This window comes from Heterodontus francisci, unplaced genomic scaffold (assembly GCF_036365525.1).
Source record: "Heterodontus francisci isolate sHetFra1 unplaced genomic scaffold, sHetFra1.hap1 HAP1_SCAFFOLD_61, whole genome shotgun sequence".
Classification (NCBI taxonomy): domain Eukaryota; kingdom Metazoa; phylum Chordata; class Chondrichthyes; order Heterodontiformes; family Heterodontidae; genus Heterodontus; species Heterodontus francisci.
The window spans coordinates 3,960,945-3,974,625 of NW_027141441.1; the positions used below are offsets into that span (position 1 = coordinate 3,960,945).

The window sequence follows — 13,681 nt, forward strand, 5'->3', positions numbered from 1 at the left end:
TGAACACATCAATCAGCAACAAATCACTTGTGCTCACACGAACACAAGCTGCAAACACGGACCAGCCGAGTCTCTCCCACTTTGTCAACCCCTTCCTGCAGAGCCTCCTCTCCACCACCAGATGGTGATGTTGGCCACAATAAAAGCAGGACAAATGGTCACAGTGAGGAGATGGTCAGGAACAGAAAATAAAACAATAACAGGGAAAACCTTTACACAACAACAGGGTACATCTTTACACAACAGAAAACATATTTACACAACAGGAAATACCGTTACACAACAGGGAGAACACAATCATACAAACGCCTTGTTTCTCCATCTCAGTTTCGTTGTCTCTCTCTCTCCGTTCCTCACTTTTGCTTCCTCACAGTCTATTAGTTTTCTGTGTGTTTTACTCTCTGTCCCGTTGTCGATGGTGTCACTCAGCGTCCTTGTAACATTACGTAGCCAGGCTGAGCCTCCCATCACCTGTGTTATAGAACATAGAACATCGAACAGTACAGCACAGTACAGGCCCTTTGGCCCACGATGTTGTGCCGAACCTTTAACCTACTCTCAGATCAAAACTGCCTACGTACCCTTCATTCTACTATCATCCATGTACCTATCCAAGAGACGCTGAAATGTCCCTAATGTATCTGCTTCTACTACCACCGCTGGCAGTGCATTCCACGCACCCACCACTCTCTGTGCAAAGAACCTACCTCTGACATCTCCCCGAAACCTTCCTCTATCACCTTAAAATTATACCCCCTGGTGATAGCCCTTTCCACCCTGGGAAAAAGTCTCTGGCTATCCACTCTATCTATGCCTCTCATCATCTTGTAACCCTCTATCAAGTCACCTCTCATCCTTCTTCGTTCCAATGGGAAAAGCCCCAGCTCCCTCAATCTTTCTTCGCAGGACATGCCCTCCAGTCCAGGCAGCATCCTGATAAATCTCCTCTGCACCCTCTCTAAAGCTTCCACATCCTTCCTATAATGAGACGACCAGAACTGAACACAATATTCCAAGTCAGGTCTAACCAAGGCTTTATAGTGCTGCAGCATAACCTCGTGGCTCTTAAACTCAATCCCCCTGTTCATGAAAGCCAACACACCATACGCCTTCTTAACAACCCTATCAATTTGGGTGGCAGCTTTGAGCGATCTATGGACATGGGCCCCAAGATCCCTCTGTTCCTCCACACTACCAAGAATCCTGTCTTTTAGCCTGTATTCTGCATTCAAATTCGACCTTCCAAAATGAATCACTTCACACTTTTCTACGTTGAACTCCATCTGCCACTTCTCAGCCCAGCTCTGCATCCTGTCAATGTCCCGTTGCAACCTACAACAGCCTTCCACACTATCCACAACTCCAGCAACCTTCGTGTCATCGGCAAACTTGCTAACCCAGACTTCCACTTCCTCATCCAAGTCATTTATAAAAATCACAAAGAGCAGAGGTCCCAGAACAGATCCCTGCGGAACACCACTAGTCACCGAGCTCCAGGCTGAATACTTTCCATCTACTACCACCCTCTGTCTTCTATGGGCCAGCCAATTCTGTATCCAGACAGCCAACTTTCCCTGTATCCCATGCCTCCTTACTTTCTGAATGAGCCTACCATGGGGAACCTTATCAAACGCCTTACTGAAATCCATATACACCACAGCCACTGCTCTTCCTTCATCAATGTGTTTTGTCACATCTTCAAAGAATTCAGTAAGGCTTGTGAGGCATGACCTGCCCCTCACAAAGCCATGCTGACTGTCTCTAATCAAACTATGCTTTTCCAACTAATCATAAATCATGTCTCTCAGAATCCTCTCCAATAATTTGCCCACTACCGACATAAGACTGTCTGGTCTATAATTCCCAGGGTTATCCCTATTCCCTTTCTTGAACAAGGGAATAACATTTGCCACCCTCCAATCATCTGGTACTACTCCAGTGGACAGTGAGGACGCAAAGATCATCGCCAAAGGCGCGGCAATCTCTTCCCTTGCTTCCCTTAATATCCTTGGGTATATCCCGTCTGGCCCCAGGGACTTATCTGTCCTCATGTCTTTCAAAATTTCCAGCACATCCTCCCTCTTAACATCAACCTGTTCGAGCATATCAGCCTGTTTCACGCTGTCCTCACAAACGACCAGGTCCCTCTCACTAGTGAATACTGAAGCAAAGTATTCATTTAGGACCTCCCCTACATCCTCCGACTCCAGGCACAAGTTCCCTCCACTATCCCTGATCGGCCCTACCCTCACTCTGGCCATCCTCTTGTTCCTCACATAAGTGTAGAACGCATTGGGATTTCCCTTAATCCTACCCGCCAAGACTTTTTCATGTCCCCTTCTAGCTCTCCTAAGTCCATTCTTCAGTTCCTTCCTGGCTACCTTGTAACCCTCTAGAGCCCTGTCTGATCCTTGCTTCCTCAACCTTAAGTAAGCTTCCTTCTTCCTCTTGACTAGCTGTTCCACATTTCTTGTCATCCAAGGTTCCTTCACCCTACCATCCCTTCCTTGCCTCATCAGGACAAACCTATCCAGCAGTCGCAGCAAGTGCTCCCTAAACAACCTCCACATTTCTGTCATGCATTTCCCTGTGAACATCTGTTCCCAATTTATGCACCCCAGTTCCTGCCTAATAGCATTGTAATTCCCCCTCCCCCAATTAAATATTTTCCCATCCCGTCTGCTACTGTCCCTCTCCATGACTATAGTAAAGGTCCGGGAGTTGTGATCACTATCACCGAAATGCTCTCCCACCGAGAGATCTGCCACCTGGCCTGGTTCGTTGCCAAGCACCAAATCCAACATAGCCTCCCCTCTAGTCGGCTTATCTACATATTGAGTCAGGAAACCTTCCTGGACACACCTGACAAAAACTGCTCCATCCAAACTATTTGCACGAAGGAGGTTCCAATCAATATTAGGGAAGTTGAAGTCACCCATGACAACAACCCTGTTACTTCTGCACCTTTCCAAAATCTGCCTCCCAATCTGTTCCTCCGTGTCTCTGTTGCTATTGGGGGGTCTATAGAAAACTCCCAATAAAGTGACTGCTCCTTTCCTGTTTCTGACTTCCACCCATAATGACTCAGTAGACAAACCCTCCTCGATGACCTCCCTTTCTGCAGCTGTGATACTATCCCTGATTAACAATGTCACTCCCCCACCTCTTTTACCTCCCTCCCTATTCCTTTTGAAACATCTAAACCCGGGAACATCCAACATCCATTCCTGCCCCTGTGATATCCAAGTGTCCGTAATGGTCACAACATCGTAGCTCGAAGTACTGATCCATGCTCTAAGTTCATCACCCTTATTCCTGACACTTCTTGCATTAAAATAGACACACTTCAACCCATCATACTGGCTGAAACTTTGCCCTGTCAACTGCCTAACCTTCCTCACAGACTCTCTGCACTCAGTATCTGCCTGATCAATAGCTACCCCATCCACTTAGCCATAGCTCCGGTTCCCATCCCCCTGCCAAACTAGTTTAAACCCTCCCGAAGAGCTCTAGCAAACCTCCCGCCCAGGATATTGGTGCCCCTCCAGTTCAGATGCAACCCGTTCTTCTTGTGCAGGTCCCACCTTCCCCAGAAGGTGTCCCAATGATCCACATAACTGAAGCCCTCCCTCCTACACCAGCTCTGTAGCCACGTGTTCAGCTGCACTCGCTCTCTGTTTCTAGCCTCACTAGCACGTGGCACCGGTATCAATCCTGAGATTACTACTCTGCTCGTCCTGCCTTTTAGCTTCCAACCTAACTCCTATATTCGCTTTTCAGGTCCTCATCCCTTTACCTAGCTATGTCATTGGTACCGATATGTACCACGACTTCTGGCTGCTCCCCCTCCCCCTTAAGAATCCTGTAGACTCGATCCGAGATATCCCTAACCCTGGCATCCGGGAGGCAACATATCATCCGGGAGTCTCGTTCGCGACCACAGTATCTCCTGTCTGTTCCTCTAACCATTGAATCTCCTATCACTATCGCTCTCCTGTTCTCCAGCCTTCCCTTCTGAGCCGCAGAGCCAGGCTCAGTGCCAGAGACCTGGCCACTGTGGCTTTCCCCTGGTAGGTCCCCCTCTCCGCCAACCACAGGGGATCCCTGCACTGTGCACCTCTTCCCTTTCCCTCCCCTGACGGTCACCCAGCTACCTTTATCCTGTGACTTCGGTGTCAGTACTTCCCTATAACTGCTCTCTATCATCCCCTCTGCCTCCCGCATGATCCGAAGTTCATCCAGCTCCAGTTCCCTAACGCGGTCTGTGAGGAGCTGGAGTTGGGTGCACTTCTCACAGGTGAAGTCAGCAGGGACACAAGTGGTGACCCTTTCCTCCCACATCCTGCAAGAGGAGCATGCAACTGCCCTAGCTTCCATCCCCTCTGCTCCAAATTCACAACAGAGAATAAAAAAATATAAAGGAAAACCTTACCTTACCAAACCCTCCACACAAGAGTCTTTTTTTTTGGTTGGAGGAGGAGGATGGGTGGGAGACACTACACGTGTAGTGTTTCGGGTTTAGCCACTGCCCGAATATATAAGTTCACTTACCCAGCAGTCCCCGTGTCCGCGTCCGCCGAATCGCCAGGTAAGTACTTTATAGTGAAACGTACCTTCCCGGCTGCCCCCTGGCTCGCACTATCACCGCTACTGCTGATCAAAGGTGTTGCTGTAATAAAAACAGAAAATGCTGGAAATGCTCAGTAGGTCTGGCAGCATCTGTGCAGAGAGAAACAGTTAACAGTTCAGGTCTGTTTCCTTAGCTCACATTAACTTTGTTTCTTTCTCCACAGATGCTGCCAGACCTGCTGACTATTTCAAGTATTTTCTGTTTATGTTTCAGATTTCCAGCATCTGCAGTATTTTGCTTTTGTACGTGTGTTGCTATGTCCGGGACTGTTTGAGTGCAATGCTATTGCTTTATAAACAGTGTTGAAACAAACATTTATCTAGTTAACACACGGCACTAATACACAGCTGGATATAAACAGCAGCCTGCAGCAGAGGGCGCAGTGGAAGTTTATTAACACAAATAATTCACCAGCACAATATTTACTGCTATCCTCAATCACACCACCCTTCATCTTAACACGTTGTATTCTTCATTGACATCAACTTCTTGCTGCCAATAAACACTTCAATTTGGAACACAGCTTCCAAATCACCTTTATTCACAAACCCGAACACAAGCTGCAAATGCTGCAAACACACACAAGCCCAGACTTTCCCCTTTCTGTCAACCCATTCCTGCATCACTGCCTCTCCACCAACAGTTGCTGCTAGAATCATACAATCATAGAATGGCTAAAGCACAGAAGGAGGCCATTCGGCCTGACGAACCCATGTTGGCTCTCTGCTAAAGCAACTCACCTCGTCTCACTCCCCAGTCAGTTCAATTTCGGTGGTGGGAAAACTTCTCGAAAGAATAATTCGGGACAAAATTAACAGTCCATGGACAAATGTGGTTAATTCAGGAAAGACAGCATGGATTTCTTCAGGGAAAATCATGTTTAACTGCCCTGCTGGAGTTTTTTGATGAGGTAACAGAGAGGGATGATGAGGGCAATGCTGTTGATGTGGTGTGCATGGACTTTCAAAAGGTCTGGCAGCATCTGAATGGTCACTGACCTGAAACATTAACTCTGTTTCTCTCTCCACAGATGCTGCCAGACCTGCTGAGTATTTCCAGCACTTTTTGTTTATATTTCAGATTTCTAGCATCTGCAGTATTTTGCTTTTATTGACTTTCAAAAGGAGTTTGATACAATGCAACACAACAGACTTGTGAGCAAAGTTATAACTCATGGAATAAAAGGCACAGTAGTAACATGGATATGGAATTGGCTGATTGACAGGAAACAAAGAGTAGTGAGCAATGGATGTTCTTCGGGCTGGAGGAAGGTTTGTAGTGGAGTTCCACAGGATTCAGTGTTGGGACCCTTGCCTTTCCTGATATATATTAATGACCTCGACCTTGGTGTACAGGGCAGAATTTCAAAGCTTATGGATGACACGAAAATTGGAAGCATTGTGAACTGTAAGGATGATAGTGTAGAACTTCAAAAGGACATAGACAAGTTGGTGGACTGGGAGGACAGATGACAGGTGAAGTTCAATGCAGAGAAATGTGAATTGATTCATTTTGGTAAGAAGAACATGGAGTGACAATATAGAATAAAGGGTACAATTCTAAAGGGGGTGCAGGAGCAGTGGGAACTGGGGTTATATGTCATTGGTTGAGAGAGTGGTTAATAAAGCATACAGTATCCTCGGCTTTAGTGATAGAGGCATAGAGTACAAGAACAAGGAGGTCATGTTGAACTTGTATAAGACACTAGCCTCAGCTGAAGTACTGAGTCCAGTTCTGGGTGCCACACTTTAGGAAAGATGTGAAGGCATTGGAGAGATTATGGAAAAGATTCATGAGAATGGTTCAAGGGATGAGGAATTTCAGTTATGAAGATAGATTGGAGAAGTTAGGACTGTTTTCCTTGGAGAAAAGAAGGCGAAGAGGAGATTTCATAGTGGTATTCAAAATGATGAGGGGTGTGGACAGAGTGGATAGGGAGAAACTGTTCCCACTTGTGAAAGGATCGAGAACGAGAGGGTACAGATTTAAAGTAATTGGTAAAAGAAGCAAAAGCGACATGAGGAAAAACTTTTTCACACAGCGAGTGGTTAAAGTATGAACTGCCTGAGAATGTGATGGAGGCAGGTTCAATTGAAGCATTCAAAGGGGAATTAGACTGTTATCTGAAAAGGAAGAATGTGCAGGATTATGGGGAGAAGACGGGGAAGTGACATGAGGTGAATTGCTCATTTGGAGAGTCAGTGCAGACACGATGGGCCAAATGGCCTCCTTCTGTGCAGTAACAATTCTGTGATTCCAATATTCAAGTCACTTATATATATGGTGGTCCTGACACTGACCCTTGTGGACATCACTGTTCACCATCTTCCATTCTGAAAAACAACCAAATACCACAACTCGCTTTTCTTGATATTTCATCCATTTTTTAACCCAAGCAGATACTGACCCTCCTATTCCTGGAACCTCAGTTTTGTTACCCAGCCTTTTCTGTGGTAGTCTGTCAAACGCTTTCTTAAAATCCATATAGACAACATCCATTGCTTTCCCTTCATCAACCTTTTCTGTTACTTCATCAAAAAATCAGTTATATTAGTGAAGGATTGGAGAGGTGCTGAACCTCTCAGTTTTCGGTCTACCCAAACCAAGTTCAAGGCCTGAATAATGAACCGATTGCCTCATTAGTTCTGTGAATAATACAATGATTTAATAGACAACGTTTTGAAACATTCCTGCCCATAAATCTTGATAACAGAGAGTGTGTGGATCTCCTGACTCAGAATGTTTAATGGATACAGTCCTCAGATCCGACAAGGAACCCCTGAACATCCACAGTAAAGACAGTGTGGATGAGGAAATGTAAGAGCCGGGAGCTGAAACTCAGGGACGGCCAAGCTCTCCTGTCATTGAGCTTGTGTGTCTGCTCTGCTCACCGCACTTCCGGCTCTACTTTGTTTCCAATGAAAAGATGAAAAGGGCCGTTCGGTTTTCCTCTCACTGACAGCGTGTTTCACTCGGGTTAATATAACCCGGGGCTTTTGCTGCTGAAATGAATTCTGCAAGGTCCCAGCAAACACACCGGCTCCCTCCTTTCTCCCCTCTTTCTGTCGGATTGTTTTACCAGGAGGGGCTCAATAATAACAAACCCCTTGCAGGGAATGACCACAAATTGAGCATCTAAATGGGGTAAGTGGGCAGCTTTCTGGGTTCTAGGTTCCCCCTACCCCGCCCCTCCCTCCCTCCAGTCCAAGCCCCTCTTCACTTTCTTTGGGACTTTGATGAGGGTGAAATGGGGAAAGTTCCCATTGATGTTTGAATGCTGAATTGCTGCAGAGATCTGCGCACGCGCGACGTAGCACCGCCCCCAGTGGGACGTCACAATGAGGAGTGGAGCGCATGCGCAGTCTTTCCCCAACCCAGTCTGTGAAGCCATTCACTCAATCAGGGGAAGATGCTTTAAATCAGCTGCTAATGGAGACTTCCCGGGCCCGGGGGAAGGGAACAAACAGCATCTGCTTCCAGCAGCCACTGCTTTGGGAGCGTGTCCGCAGATGTGCTCAGAGATTAGCATTGAGTGGTTGGAAGTTGAGGGGGAGTCGGGGAGTGTTTGGAACAGCCACTGTGGAGCAGGAGCTGCTCCCGGAACATGGAGTGAGCCGGGGACACGGGGAAGGGAGAGTTCATTCTCGGACAGTGTCTGGACAGGCTCAGGGAGACACAATGGGAAGAAATCACTATTGAAAATCACTGACAATTTCACCACCCAAAGGAGAGGGAATTTTCCTGCTTTAGTTCCAGTCTCTCACTGTTTGTTGGATTGTGAACAGTGGGGGGGAAATAGCCGCAAAATAACGATGTGGACAGTTAGACAAAGAACATTTATTGCAGACACCAGGTGAGAAGTGTGAAAGGCACATTTTAATTAGTGGCTGCTTGTTTTCCGTTGAAAAAGAAATGTGACTGTGTAAAGGTCACTGCTCTATCGGACAGTCCCAGTCATTGAGCAGTGCAGGGCTTGTGTTGTTTCTGAATGTCACAAACTTGTTGTAAAACCACTGCAAACACCTGGTAAACAGAAGCTGAATACTGCAGTACTGCAGTGGAGTCAGACACTGACACTGTTTGTGTTCCTGGTTTTCATTTTGTGATTGTTCATAATCATTATTACTGGGACGATTACATTGATCGCTTTTGTATCTTCTACCTCACCAGTTATTTCATTCCTGCAGGAAAATACATGAAGGAACCTGAATGGGTGTGGTGATTCTTGGACACAAGGAAAAGTGCAGTGATCTCGTTCGAACACACAGTCGGTACAGGATCACTCCCAAAGCACAGAGATACTGCCAGCTCATCAATTCCACTGGAACAAACAAAAGAAGTAGTCAGACAGACACTGATCCCAAAGTCAAGAGACACATTTTCAATCCAACAGTCAAACAACAGCAGGAGAGACAGAAGTTGTTTCCATTTCACTCCAATTCAATACAGCTGACAGGTTGATACATCAATCACAGTGCAAAAACAAACTCACTATCAGATCTAAATAAACTCTGTCACCATGGTTACATTTTAAATATAAAACTTGAAACAGAACAGACAAAATTTACATGATTGAAAGGTGCAGAATGAATGCAAAGAGGCTTCAAGGGGATTTGGACAGGTTAAATGAATGGGCAAGAACATGGCAGATGGAATATAATATAAATAAGTGTGAAGTTCTCCACTTTGGTAGAATGAACAGAAAGAGTATTTCTTAAATGGTGAGAGGCTGGGAAGTGTCGATGTCCAAAGGCACCTGGGTGTCCTTGTTCATGAGACACGAAAAGCTAGTATGCAGGCGCAGCAAGCAATTAGGAAGGCAAGTGGTATGTTGGCTTCATTGAAAGCGTATTTGAGTACATGAGTAAAGATGTATGAAGTCTAGATGAGACCGCACCTGGAGTATTCTGTACAATTTTGGTTTCCTTATCTAAGGAAGGATAGACTTGTCACAGAGGGAGTGCAACAGAGATTCACCGGTCTCATCCCCGAGGATGGTGGGATTGTCTTATGATGAGAGACTGCAGAAACTGGGCCTAAATTCTCTAGAGTTTTGAAGAATGAGAGGTGATCTAATTGAAACAGACAAAGTTCTTACAGGGTGTGCAGGGTAGATATGGATAGGATGTTTCCTCTGTCTGGTGAGTCTAGAACAAGGGGACACAGTCTCAGAATAAGGGCAGGCCATTTGAGACTGAGATGAGCAGGAATTTCTTCACTCAGAGGGTGAGAAATCTGTGGAATTCTTTATCCCCGAGGGCTGTGGAAGATCAATCATTGAACATATTTAAGACAGAAATCGATAGATTTCTAAATACTAACAAGATCAAGGGATATGGAGATAGCAGGGAAAAATGGCGTAGAGGTAGATGATCAGTCACGATCTGTTTGAATGTTGGAGCAGGCTCGATGGGCTGAATGGCCTAATGCCCCTATTTCTTATGATCCTTTGAATCCCAATAATGTACATCAGACGTTAGACCATGTTATGCATTACATACCAGGTCAAAAATGCCACAGAGATTAAGACTGAAAGATACATTATCAATTCCATTACTACAAAATGAAGGACTTGGAGCTTGCAGACCAGCCCATGTATCAGATTGAAAGTTATATTTTCATTCACAATCGTTTTCACAGAGCTAAATATTAAATATCAATCCACAACTTGTACAGGACTACCAAATAAAACCTACAACTGTAAAATACAGTTAATTCATATTTTAAATTAAACACAAGGCAAACAAATATTGATACATTAAGAGAGCGGGAAACAGTGAGAGCAGAGTGGAGCATAAAGAGCCCAGGAGAGGGAGCAAGAGTTCACTCGGAGAGCAGGGAACAGCGAGAGCAGGCATCAAAAAAGGCAAAGGAATACACAATTAATGGGAGAACACTGAATGGTGTAGAGGAAGTGAGGGACGTTGGAGTGAATGTCCACAGATCCCTGAAGTAGCAGTACAGGTCAATAAGGTGGTTCGGCAGGTCCTTTCCTTTATTAACTGAGGTATAGAATATAAGGGTGATCTGGGTGTCCATGCCAATAAGTCACTGACAGCTAACATGCAGGTGCAGCAAGCAATTAGGAAGGCTAATAGTATGTTAGCCTTTATCGCAAGAGGATTTGAGTACAGGAGTAGTGAATTCTTGCTTCAATTGTATAGAACCTTGGTTAGACTGCACTTGGAGTACTGTGTGCAGCTTTGGTCCCCTTACCTCAGGAAGGATATTATTGCCATGGAGGGAGTTCAACGAAGGTTCATCAGACTTGTTCCTGGGATGGTGGGACTGTCCTATGAAGAGAGATTGGGGAAACTGGGGCTCTATTCTCTAGAGTTTTGAAGAATGAGAGGTGATCTCATTGGAACCCACAAAATATTTAAAGGACAGTCAGGGTAGATGCAGCTAAGATGTTTCCCCTGGTTGGGGAGTCGAGAACCAGGGGACGCAATTTCAAAATAAGGGGCAAGCCACTTAGGACAGAGATGAGGAGAAATGTTGTTACTCAGAAGGTTGTGAATCTTTGGAATTCTGTAACCCAGAGGGCTGTGGAAGCTCAGTCATTGAGTATGTTTAAAGCAGAGATTGATAGATTTCTAAATACAAATGACATAAGGGAATATGACGAAAGTGTGGGGAAAAGGGCATTGAAGTGGATGATCAGCCATGATCATATTGAATGGTGGGGCAGGCACGATGAGCTGAATGGCCGACTCCTGCTCCTATGTTTCTATGTTCCTAACTCCACATTGTCGATGAGACACAGCCTCAGGCCGACTTGTCGGGTGTTGCAAACAGATAACACTGCTTCTGATCTTCACCAGAACAGAGTGAGATGTGAAATTGATCATCAAACAGACTGTGAGAGAATACAACAGAATAAAACACATGGAGAGACACTGTGGAATAACAAATAGATTTGATTGGAATGTTGAATTTTGATTGGAATGGATAAAACAGCAGAAACAGCAGATTAAATTGGGACAGAAAAGAGAAACTGATGGGAAGAAGGAAGGAAGGAAAGGATGGATCTGTTCACTTTTTTCAGTTTTTTCACTGGTCCATCAAAGCTGAATTAAAATAAGATGCAAAAAACAGAGAATTTCACCAAAAATTGAGATTAAATGCTGCCGAAACCTTGAATTGAAGGATGCCCCAACAGATCACCTGTTTAACTGTCTCCTCACTGGGGGATTTCAATCAATGAGCAATATTATTCTCTACTTTTCTTTTGTTAAATGAAACCACTACTGTCACTTGGAGTTAATATCCCTGTGTTCCAACTCCTGAATAATAAAATTGTGAGTTTCGTGATATTTTCTGGACACATTTCCTGCTGAAAGAACGAAGAACTCTTTTCTAATTTACACAATACTATATGCACACTCATCAAGCCTCCGAAACTAGCATCCTTGGTGCTGCTCTCTCCTCCCAAACCTCATCTCATGTGACTGTTACATCATCACTCTGATTGTGGGAGGGGTTAATCCCACTGTCTTCAGCATTAACCCTTTACATCCTCATACTGCACTGTCTGTCCAAAAAAATCGGTGGAGGGAACTTGAATTATCAAAACAGCAACAGCTGCCAGTTGAAAATCAACTCAACCCATCAGAGAGAGACTGTCAGAGAACTTCCTGCATCCAGTCCTGACCCTGTCACATTAAGCAGCTGCTCAGCCAGATCCCACTCTCATCAACACTGAACATTTTTACTGAGATCCTTCAAATACTGTTTATAAAAGGCCGCAAATATCAAAGTTCACACAGTTGTATTAAATGCAACAAAGTTTAATATCTTCTCACCGTTTCTCGGTAACCACATGAGACATAGGTTTTCTTTTTTGGTTCCTTTGATTTTTCTTGTTCCTAACTGACAAATATTCCAAACCTCAGATAAACCCTCCCACTTGCGTCATGTCCCAGTCTCGGTTAAAAGCAACACATAATGACACAAACACTCTCCTTCAGTGAGATTAATATCAAGCTGTTTTCCAGGTTGAATGTAACTGTGAACAAATTTATGTCAAAGAAGTTACCTTTGATCTATCAGCACTAAAATTCTGTACAAGGAGGAACAGCCATTCCAAAATCATATCCTTCACAAAGGCTGTTTTTTTGATGTGATTGAAATTCATCATGTATTTTGAATTAAGGTTCACAAGACACCGATGTTAGTGTTGATAATGAAACTATTCAACCATGTTGCTACTGTGAAATAAGGCTCTGCTGGGAATTGAACCCAGGATCTCCTATTTACTAGACAGGTGCTTTAACCAACTAAGCTACAGAGCCAGATCACAAATGTGTGCATAATTGAAATCAGAGGAAGGTCTTGTAGAGAGTGGGCAGGCTTTGGCGAGTCAAGAGCTGAGTTCGTCACGGCAGAGTTCCCAGCCTCTGACTCGCTCTTGCAGTTGCAGCTGTAGTTGTAATTGTAATAGGCAACCGTCCGTCTCGGAAGACGATGGGCTGCGCCCGGGGTGTACGTCACTTCTGTATTAAACATAGTTTGTTGTGGCTGTAGAGGATGACTCGTGAGTGACAATCCCTTCCGCAGCTGGTACAGAAGAATATCATTGGCCCGACGTCGACTGATAATTTTTCCTTCCTCTGAGCTCTCTTTCCCACCATCTGGTCATTTCTTTTGTCCTCTGCTTTTCCCATGGTCTTCCTGAATGCCTTTCTCCAGGAATTCCAGTCAGCAGGAAGGACTTCCCATGCATCGACTCCAATCCCAGTCAGCTTGAGATCTCGCTTTGCAGATGTCCTTGTATCACAGACGTGGGTGACCTGTTGGTCTCATGCTGATAGCAAGCTCACCAAAGAGCATGTCTTTGGCAAAGCGACCGTCATCCATTCAGCACACATGACCCAGTCAACAGAGTCACCGCTGACTCAAGAGGGCAAACATGCTGCAGATCCCTGCACGCTGGTGTACTTCCTCATTCGGCACTCTGTCCTGCCAGGAGATGCCCAATATCCATCTGAGACAGCGGAGGTGGAAGCTGTTCGGCTGCTTTTCTTGGCTTGTATAAGTTGTTGATGCTTC

The 13,681-nt window shown here is 45.0% G+C and overlaps 1 non-coding gene across 1 annotated transcript; it reads right to left on the reverse strand.

The window, feature by feature from the left end:
* Nucleotides 1-12,850: 12,850 nt before the first annotated feature.
* trnat-agu (transfer RNA threonine (anticodon AGU)) lies at nucleotides 12,851-12,924 on the reverse strand. The gene has a single exon. It is a non-coding gene; the product is annotated as a tRNA-Thr (tRNA).
* Nucleotides 12,925-13,681: the final 757 nt, after the last annotated feature.